The sequence below is a fragment of the Monodon monoceros genome, unplaced genomic scaffold, assembly GCF_005190385.1.
Source record: "Monodon monoceros isolate NGI ecotype Baffin Bay Population unplaced genomic scaffold, NGI_Narwhal_1 Super_Scaffold_12, whole genome shotgun sequence".
In the NCBI taxonomy this organism is placed as follows: domain Eukaryota; kingdom Metazoa; phylum Chordata; class Mammalia; order Artiodactyla; family Monodontidae; genus Monodon; species Monodon monoceros.
Window position 1 is genome coordinate 69,882,316 of NW_021703768.1, and position 10,036 is coordinate 69,892,351.

Sequence of the window (10,036 nt, forward strand, 5' to 3'; positions counted from 1 at the left end):
TAGATACCCAATTTCCAGTTTTTAGGATAAGAACATGTTCAGCTTTACTATATATTGACAAATTGCTCACCAATACAGTTTGCCAAATAGGGTTGTTATCCAACCAAACTTAAGTCAACTCGCCCATGCAATAAAGCCAATCTACTGACACTAGGTTGTGGTGAAGGAAAGTGCAACGTTTATTTCAGGGCACCAAGCAAAGAGTACAAGGAACTAGTGCTTAAAAGACCCGAACTCTCCTCTGGCTTTCAGGGAAAGGTTCTGAAAGACAGGGTAAGGGAGAGGGGTTGTGGGGTGCATGATCAGCTCGTGGACATTCTGATTGGTTAGTGGTGAGGTAGTCTGGAGTCAGTATCATCAGCCTTCTGGTTCCAACCCGTCTGGGGTCTAGGTGCTTGTGGGCAGCACACAGTTAAATTCTTCCACCTTGTGGGGGTTTCAGTATCTGCAAAACAGCTCAGAGGACATGGCTCAGAATATTATCTATATCCCTTGAGGGGGAACTAAAGGTCTTGCTTGACTGTTTTCCTTTCTGCATTTTCTCATTTCTCTGATTAAAATTATTTTTTGGAACTTGGGGAAGGCCTAGGAGGCTAAAGTTTTTCTGCAAACAACAGACAGGTAGAGGAAATGGGGAGGGGTGGGGTCCTGTCCTGGGAAGGCCCCATAGGGCCCTGCTCAGTTACAAGATGGCATTTGGCTGCATGTGTAAAAGAACCTAACTATAGCAACTGATATGTTTGCAATTCTCTTTGTCTTTATTCTTGGTGACAGGATAGTTGCCACAGCTCCAGCCATCATTTTTAAGTACAAATAAGGAAGTAGAGTGGATAGGACAGAGACAGCAAAAGTTTGCACAGAAACAACACCAAAATATTTCTCCTTATGTCTCATTGGCCAGAAAAGTTTCACACAGAGCTGCTATCTGCAAGGATGGCTGAGGGAGAGGGGAGAAGTCATGTCTGGGTCAGACTAGTCATGAGTCATCACTGGGACCCTACCTCTTTTTGTTCTGGACAGTATTGTGCGTTTATTCTTTAGGAAGAAAGAGGGATGAATATTGGATAGGCAGTTAACAGTGTCTGCTATAGTAGTTGTTCAAATTCATGCTTTTATTAGCAACTTTTTGATTTTGTTTGATTTGGGGATATGTATGTGTGTGTGTGTTTTACATGCTGACACTTTAAGGCTTTTTGTTTTCTAGTTAATTCGAGTTTTGTATATCTGTTCTGTGTTATAGGTAAACTCAATTGTTCACACTGGCATTTTTCAGATACTAAAATAGTTGAGCATTTTTTCATATGTTTATTAGCCATCTGGGTCTCGTCTGTGAACCATGTTTATGTCTCTTTTGTTATTCTTCATCTGTTTGAGAAGCTCTTTATGTAGTCTAGACATGAAGTATTTTATAAATTGTATACATTGTAAATATAACAAGTCTGTGACTAGTCTTTCAATTTTATTTTGATGTCTTTATTGGAACATAGATTATTAATTTAATGTTATCTAATTGTCAATATTTTCATTTTTGTGCCTGGTTTATGAAATCCTTCCCTATCCTCAAGTCATAAATTCTCCTATATTGTTCTAAAACTTTTAAAGTTTTGCTCTTTACATTTAAATTTCATTCATCTGGATTATATTCTCAAAAATAATGTAAAGCAGAGACTTTATTTTTTCCCATGTAGTAAACAGTTATCTCAGCATCATTTATTGAGTAGGGTTTTTGTTGTTGTTGTTGTTTTTGGTTTTTTTAAGCCCTGAATTGTAACGTCATGCCTGTCATATACCAAGGTCTCACATATGCGTGTGTGTTCCTATCTCTGGGTTTTGTTTTATTGGTCTATAAATTTATTCATGAAACAACAACACAGCTTTACTAATTTAACTTTAGGATATCAATATTTAGTAGGGCAAAATCAGTGACACATTTACGCATTGCATGGGAAAACATTAAGTCATCGTATAAACCTCATTAACAGCTGACATACAGATATTCTATTGATTTTGGTACCTTGCTCTTATATTCAGGAACTCTGCTTAACTGTCATATTAGTTCTAGTTGTTTGGTTGTAGATATTATTGGATTTCTGTACAAATAATCTTCAAATAATAAATATTTGATTCTTCCTAATTCATACAACTGTTATTTCTTTCTTATTTTATTTCACTGGTTGGAAACTCCAGAGCAATGATGATTACTGATGGAGATAATAGGTATTATTTGCTCATTCCTAATACTAATGGGAATGTTATAATGCTCAAACATTAATCCTGGGATAAACCATCCTCAACCATAATGTATTTTTTTAAATATTTGTTTGATTCAGTTGGTCAACACTTTAAGATATTTGCTTGTGTACTCATAATGGAGGTTAAGCTATCATTTTTCTTTCTCTTACTTGCTTTTCTAGTTCTGGTACCTAAAATACATTAACCCTATAAAAGCAGCTGTAGAATTTCCCTCTTTTTCTACTTTTTAAAAATTTTTCTGCACAGAAAAGGAATTTTTCTGTCCTCTGAAGTATTGGTAAAGCCTGCCTGTAAGATTTTCTGGACTTGGTGCCTTTATTTGCTATAGATTTTTGTCTGCTAACTCACTTTCTCTGGTGGTTGTTTCATCAGATACAAGTTTATTCCTTTTGAGTTAATTTAGGTAATCTAAATTTTTATAGAAAATTTTCCATTTGAGTTGGTCTTAAAATTTGCTTTTATAAAATTTAACATATAATTTTTTTATGATCTTGATATTTTAATTTGTACTATACCTGTCATTATCTTATTTCTATTCTTAATATTATTTATTAATGTCCTCTCTTTGCATTATTGGTCATTCTTTCTGATAGTCTTTTATTTTTATTACTCTTTGGGAAGATCCACCTTTTGTTTTTTGATCAATGTACTTAGTCAAGGACCCAGTCATCTTTCTTCTTGTGGCATACAATCTTCATCATGTGGTCTCCACGATCACCCCAAAATGGGAACAGAAAATGGAGGATGGGGCACATAAATTATTTCTGTGTACCAGGACTAAAAGTGGCATAGGTCATTTCTGTCCACATCACCCCAACCCAAGTGTAAGACATCTGAGAAATGTATTTGAACTTGCTGGTCCGGAAGAAAAGGAGAAAAGGAACGTTATGTGACCATTTCACTCTTAGTTCTACATGAAGAATATACTCATCTTCTCTCCAGGGAAGACAGCCCAAAGTGCCTTCCAGTCAGTGCATTCTAAGTCCAAAATATCCGAGAAATGTGCAGTCTTCTCCAATACGTGACTATTTGGCTTCTCCTAAAATGGAATCTTATGAATGAAAGACAAGCTTATTTTCACGACCACTCCCAAACAAACACACATCTAGTATAAAATAATGGATCACAAACAGGATAACTGTGATAAAAACTCTGATCAGTATGGGGGGAAATGGAAGGCATGTAGCAATACATAATGCATATCTGTCTTCAACAACAAATCTCAAATATCACTGCAGAATGGAAGAGTCTGAAAGGTCACACATCAAAGGAGTTAATATACCAGACCTAGAAGTGGCAAATGTAATTGGATATATTCCATTGGCTAAAATTCAGCCACACTGTTCTAATAAAATTATAAGAAGCCTATGGAAGGATTTTAGCTGCCCACCAAAAAAGAAGAGAAGAAAATGAATATTGATAAGCTCCAGCAGTCCTTGTCTTCACAGTGAATTGATCCTTTTATCATTAAGTAGTCAGCTTCTTTAACCCTAATAGTGATATAGCTATAAAGTGTTTCTTCTAATATCAATATTACTCTGCCAGATTTATTTTGGTTTCTTTGTGTAACCTTTTTCACCCCATTATTATCACCTCATTACTTTCAATTTGCTGAGATTATTATATTTTAGGTGTGTTTCTTGAAAAAAACAAGTATAGCTTAAACTTAGATTTTTAAAAATCTAGTCTGAGAATCTCTGTATTTTTCAGGTGAAGTTAATCCATTTTCATTTTTACAAGTTTGGTGCTAGGAAACAAATATCTTCAAAGGATAAAACTGTCTTTTAAGATTTATTGCAAAATAAAGACAGTTATCAGGAAAAGAAACCTAGTTTACCACTTGCAGACCCTCCTTAAAAGAAATGCTAAAGTATATGGGATGCAAGAAGCAATATTTGTGTTTTAAAAAACGTGGTAAACATGTTGATAAATCTTACTAAGCACTGTAAAAAATGACTAATCTTAGAGTGCTTAAAAACAAGGAGGACTTAAAATACAGTATAACTAAATATAGGAGTGGGATATCAAGCTTAAAATATTTCAAAGTAGTTGACTTTGGAAGGAACAGAAGAAAAATATTTGTGGAAACTGTGGGCTACAGGAATAGGTTTGGCAACTACTAATAAAGAGAGAAAAAAGTCACAGGAGTATTTTTGGATGAAGCACTTTCTCTAGCGGACATGAATCAAAGTAATTCTAGGTAATATAGTAAGGTAGGCTAACAGCTCTGAAGAAAGAACTCAAAGTGTACAATGGCGCAAACACAATAAAACTTTATTTTTCTCACAGTAAAACCGACCAAGACAGCTGCAGGTTCCTGGGTGGAGATGAAAGGGATTCTGCTCCATGCAATCATTCAGGGACCCAGGAAGAAGAAGGCTTTTCCATATCTTCCACGTTGAGCATCAACATCTATCCAGTGAGGAGGAAAGGAGCATGTTGTGCCTTTCTCAATGTATCATAGCAGGAAGCAATGATGCTGACGCGTCTCAAAGTAACATCATCAGTATGAGACGCGTCAGCATCATGAGCCTCCTGCTATGAGGCAATGAGAAGCGCACATCACTTCTGTGGTGAGCTTGCCAAAAATGCCTAATCTGAATGTAATCCTAAGGAGATGTCAGATAAACCCAAACTGAGTCACATTCTTCAAAATATGTGACTTGGACTCTTCAAAAGTGTCAAGGTCATCAAAGACAAGGATCTCTCAGATTGGAGGAGACCAAGGAGACATGACAACTAAATGTAATGTGTGATCAATTAATGACATTTTAATAAGACCTACAGATTAATTAATAGTTATTAATTTCCTGCTCTATAATCATCCTGCGATGTTAACATTTGAACTATCTAGGTGAAGTAAATACAGAAATTCTTTGTAATATTTAATAATTTCTTATAATCCTGAAAATTTTTCAAAATGAAAAAAAAATTTTTAATGAATAAGCAAATTAAGCCCCATCATGCTTCCACACAGATGGACAGCTGTTGTCTGACATAAAAAGTATTGTGAAGACCACTCAGGTGCCACTACTCTTTGTTTTTCATCCTATATCTAGAGTATCATTAGATTAGCTGCACCCGTGTGATTTTTTTTTAATAACTAGGGTGACCCCTACCCTTTCTGGAGTGTAGCTAACACACACGTTTACCTGAGAATATAAGTGTTTAATCCCTAACAGTCCTGCAATAGCAGGCATCCAGATCACGAATCTAACGTGTTTGGAAGTTCCCACACTCTCTCAGATATGCCTCCGGTATTCCTCTCAGACTCTTTAGTGTCTGGAGAGACAGGGAAGTCCAGTCTGCCTCCAAGCATTAGCTATAGAAGAGTGCAGTATAGAAGCTGGGTGACGTCTTGGGTTTTCTAATGCCTCAGATTCTAAGGTCGTATTGTCTCCAGCAATCTTGACTGGTCCTAATCCAGGATTATATTCAGTTAACAGAATTTTTACCTGAACTAATCAGGGTCCTTTGAGTTAAAGGACATGGAACAGTTGAGATTAGGGATAGAGTGGACCAGTGCTGTTGAGCCCAAGATGAAATGGGAACACATCGTTTTCTGTATAAGTGATACAAGCTCAGAGAGGAGGCAATAGTGAAGACTCTCAGGTGGAAAGGATGGGCTACAAGAAAAGAGTTGACGACTTTTCTCATTTGTTAAAAAAGAAAATCAGAAGTGTATTCTCTGATGGGGCACTTTGTCTAGGGTACTGAATTTAGTTAAGGTAAACTAAACTGACTAAGACCTGTAATAATTTGACCCCAAATTTATAATGGCTCAAACATAATGGAAATTTATTTCTCTCATACATAAACAGACCAAGGCAGCTGAAGATTTTTAGGTTGCATCGGGGTTTATTTGCCCCACCACAATCATTCAGCACTTCGAACTGTAGCAGACTTTGCCTACTTCCACTTACACCTTCCAAGATCATCCTTTAGCAAGTGAAAGAGGAAAGGAGAATGTAGGATCACATGGACCTGGTCTAAAAATGACACACCACACTTTCTTAGATTCCACTGGCTAGAATTCAGTTGTATGGACATACCTAATTGCAAGGAATGCTGGGTAGTGCTTAGTGGTTTGTCCTGGAATAAAAGGAAAAGGTCATAGTGAGCAGAGGTTGTGCCTGTGCCAAAGACTCCCATACACGCATATGCTTTGTAAACAACTAAATTTTTACCATTTCTTTCTAGGTGCAATATATATATATATATATATATATATATATATATATATATATATCAGAGTCTTTGTTCTCTAGAAGACTACAGGGATTATAGATGTTGGGATACTGGAAGCATTCTGTTTACTCCTACTCTTCCTAAGGTATAGCTTTTTTTTATGACAGATGGGGAAGAGGTCAGACAAAGTACAAAATATGTGTAGTCCTTAAGAGAGTTGTTCTCTCTTAGAAGAACAGACCATGAGAGGGTATTGGTGCTTGCATTGGATTGCAAGCCCCCCAAAGTTGGTTCCTCTTCACTACCTTTTTCAAATTCATCCTTCCTATCCTTCTGTAATGAACTTGGATGTTGTGTGAAGCATTTTAAGCATCATGAAATCAATGTGAAGGATTCATCCCTTGCAAGATCCATCAGATTCCCTTTGTTTTGTAGTTGCTCCTTCTGATTTCTTTCAGTTGACACTAAGAGAGACAAAGCAAAGAAATTCATGCAAAGAAATTTCTATGAAAATGCAAACCCTTCACCACTTTTGGAAAGAAGATGAATACAATTTTTTAATAATGCTAACCTCCAAGCATTATCTTTATAAACGAAATACAGCATGCTATAGTAAGAATACAGGCAAATTATGGGCTGTCTATATATTAAGATACTAAATGGAAACAAATTCATTTTTGCAACTATAGCCACTCTGTCTTGACAGTTCCATTCTTCAATCCAAAAGTGTATGGGATTCCAAAAGTGTATTGGATTCAGAATTAGAAGACTCAGTTCTAGTTCCTGTTCTGCCACTTAGTAACTTGAATTTTGGCAACCTAATTTCTCTATATAATTTATTCATCTGTAAAATGGGGATAACAAGAACTGCTTTGCCTCACCAGGATGTTATGAAGTAGAAATGAAATACAATATACGACAACCTTATAAATCACTATACAGATTACATTTTTACATGATCACTAATGGTCTTAGGATCAGAGTGACAAGGATCTGATCCAGGGTGTTTTCTTATTTCTGACATTACCTCATGCTCTTGGCCATGGTTGTTGACCTTCAGGGCATTGTGCCAGAGATACCTTTTTGTGTTTTTATTCCGTTCCTGGTTTCCTGCTAGGATGTGTTTTTTTACTTCTGTTTTTTAAGCAAAATTTCATTCTTTAGCAAATACACTTCAGTTGATTGTAGTTTTTATTTTTATACTACCAGAGCTCTGTCATTTGTAAATCTATTTTATTACATTTAAAAATCAACTCATTTCAAAATGATTAAATAATTTTAAAAGACTAATAGAAATACTCCAAAGGTTTTGCAAAAAAAAAAAAAAAAAAAAAAAAGGAAATCCATTGCTGCATCTTAATTACAAAAACTTTTTGACAAAATTTGTTTAATATGAAAAGGAAACATTATAATGAAGGAAATGACTAAATTTCATATGATCAATGGTAATACATAAAAATATGTACGTATATCTAATTATTTATTATAAGGAAAAAAATATATGAAAAAGCAGTAAGTTTTCCATGCCCACAAATGTTCCTTTATTTTCAGATCACTGCTGCAAAGTTACTGGTTTACTCAGACTTTCCCTAGGAAACAGTCACCATCTGCCTGATTAGTCTGTTTCCTTGGTATCCTGCCCATTCTAGCTATTTAAGTTTCTGCTCTATTTCGAGAAATGTACTCATTAGGATGGTCACATCTGTTATCATTTGAAAAGAAGTACACATATTCAAAAAACATATAATAGGGCCTTGATATTTTATTAACTATAAACAGGAAAATCTCCTTTCAACTATCTTACCCTTAAGTGCTAACAAAAGATGACATGATCTCTAAGGTCCCTCTCTCAAATTCCATGAATCTGAAATAAAAAAGGAGTGCTCAAATAGTAAAATGACAACTTATACATTTTCATTACGTACATATTTATAGGCACATTAAAAAATACCATCTATTAAAATTATCTGACTGAATACTAGCAGAGAATAACATGTAAAACACCTATATTGGCCTATTCTGATGACAATTTATATCTGCTTATCTCCTAAAGCTTCTGAAATGGTAACATACTAGTATCTTACATATATATATATATCCTAAACTTTCTAGAAATGTATGCTTCACATGCTTCATGTGGTATGGTATTTTTATATTGTTTTCCTCTAATGTGTCCCATGTAATTGGCCACATAGTAAATATCTGATTCTTAGTTAGAATTCTTAGATGGCCTTCCAAGATTCCCGGCCCCTGATGTACACATATCTTCTTCCACTTATTCAGTCAAAAACCATGTGTTGGTTTGAAGGGATTTTACAGATGTAATTAATGTCCCAAATCAATTGACTTTAAGATAGGGAAACCACCCTGGTGGGCTGGACCTGATCATATGAGTCTTTAATAACAGAGTTTTTCTCTGCTGATCACAGAAGAGGAAGTCAGAGAGACACATTTTGACTGGTCTACAAGATGGCAAAAGCCAGCTGTGCATAAGGCCATGTAGCAGGGAATGGTGGGCAGCTTCTAGGAGCTAAGAGCAGCCCACAGCTGAAGGCCAGCAAGAAAGCAGGGTCCTCAGTCCTGCCACCACAAGGGGTTGAATTCTGTCAACAACCTGAATGAGCTTGGATGGGAACCTGAGCCCCAGATATGAAGTGCAGGCTCAGGCAACACCTTGACTTCAGCCCATGAGACCCTAAGCAGAGAATCCTGTCATGTCGTGCCTGGACTTCTGACCTACAGAACTTACAAGTTCCCTTTGATCTGGCCACTCTTATGACCTCCTTTTTTTTTTAATCAAGAAAGAAGATCTACCACCCTTGGCAGATATATTTTGAGCAACTTTATATGTAGTAATTGGGAAGAAAAGTCAAAGAACATGTTATGAAAGTGACAACATGGTACAATGAAAAACATTAATAAAACATAAAGGCAGAAAGAAGAGTTGCTAAACAACATTCTGATAGGGGTATGTTTCCCCTTGTCTTGGCCACTGATTACGAGAAGATTTTCTTAATTGAATTATTTAAATATAACAATGCCTGGTTGAGTTCTTTAACTGTGATGTTTTTTGTTTTTTTGTTTTTTTGGCTGTGTTGGGTCTTCGTTGCTGTGCACAGGCTTTCTCTAGTTGTGATGAGCGGGGGCTACTCTTCGTTGCGGTGTACAGGCTTCTCATTGCAGTGGCTTCTCTTGTTGCAGAGCATGGGCTCTAGGCTGCACAGGCTTCAGTAGTTGTGGCACACGGGCTCAGTAGTTGTGGCTCACAGGCTCTAGAGCACAGGCACAGTAGTTGTGGTGCGTGGGCTTAGTTGTTCCTTGGCATGTGGGATTTTCCTGGACCAGGGATGGAACCCGTGTCCCCCTGCATCGGCAGGTGGATTCCTAACCACTGCACCATCAGGGAAGTCCTACCTGTGATTGTTTTAAAGGAAAAAAAGATTTGTTAAGGATTTCTATTCTATACAGAATAATACTTATATTCCATTAAACAGTTAATATAAGTATATATATATATGAATAAAGCATATTGACTATAAAGGCTAGTCAATGGGGTCCTCATCAATAAAATACTGAAAGCTATCATTAAGGACAG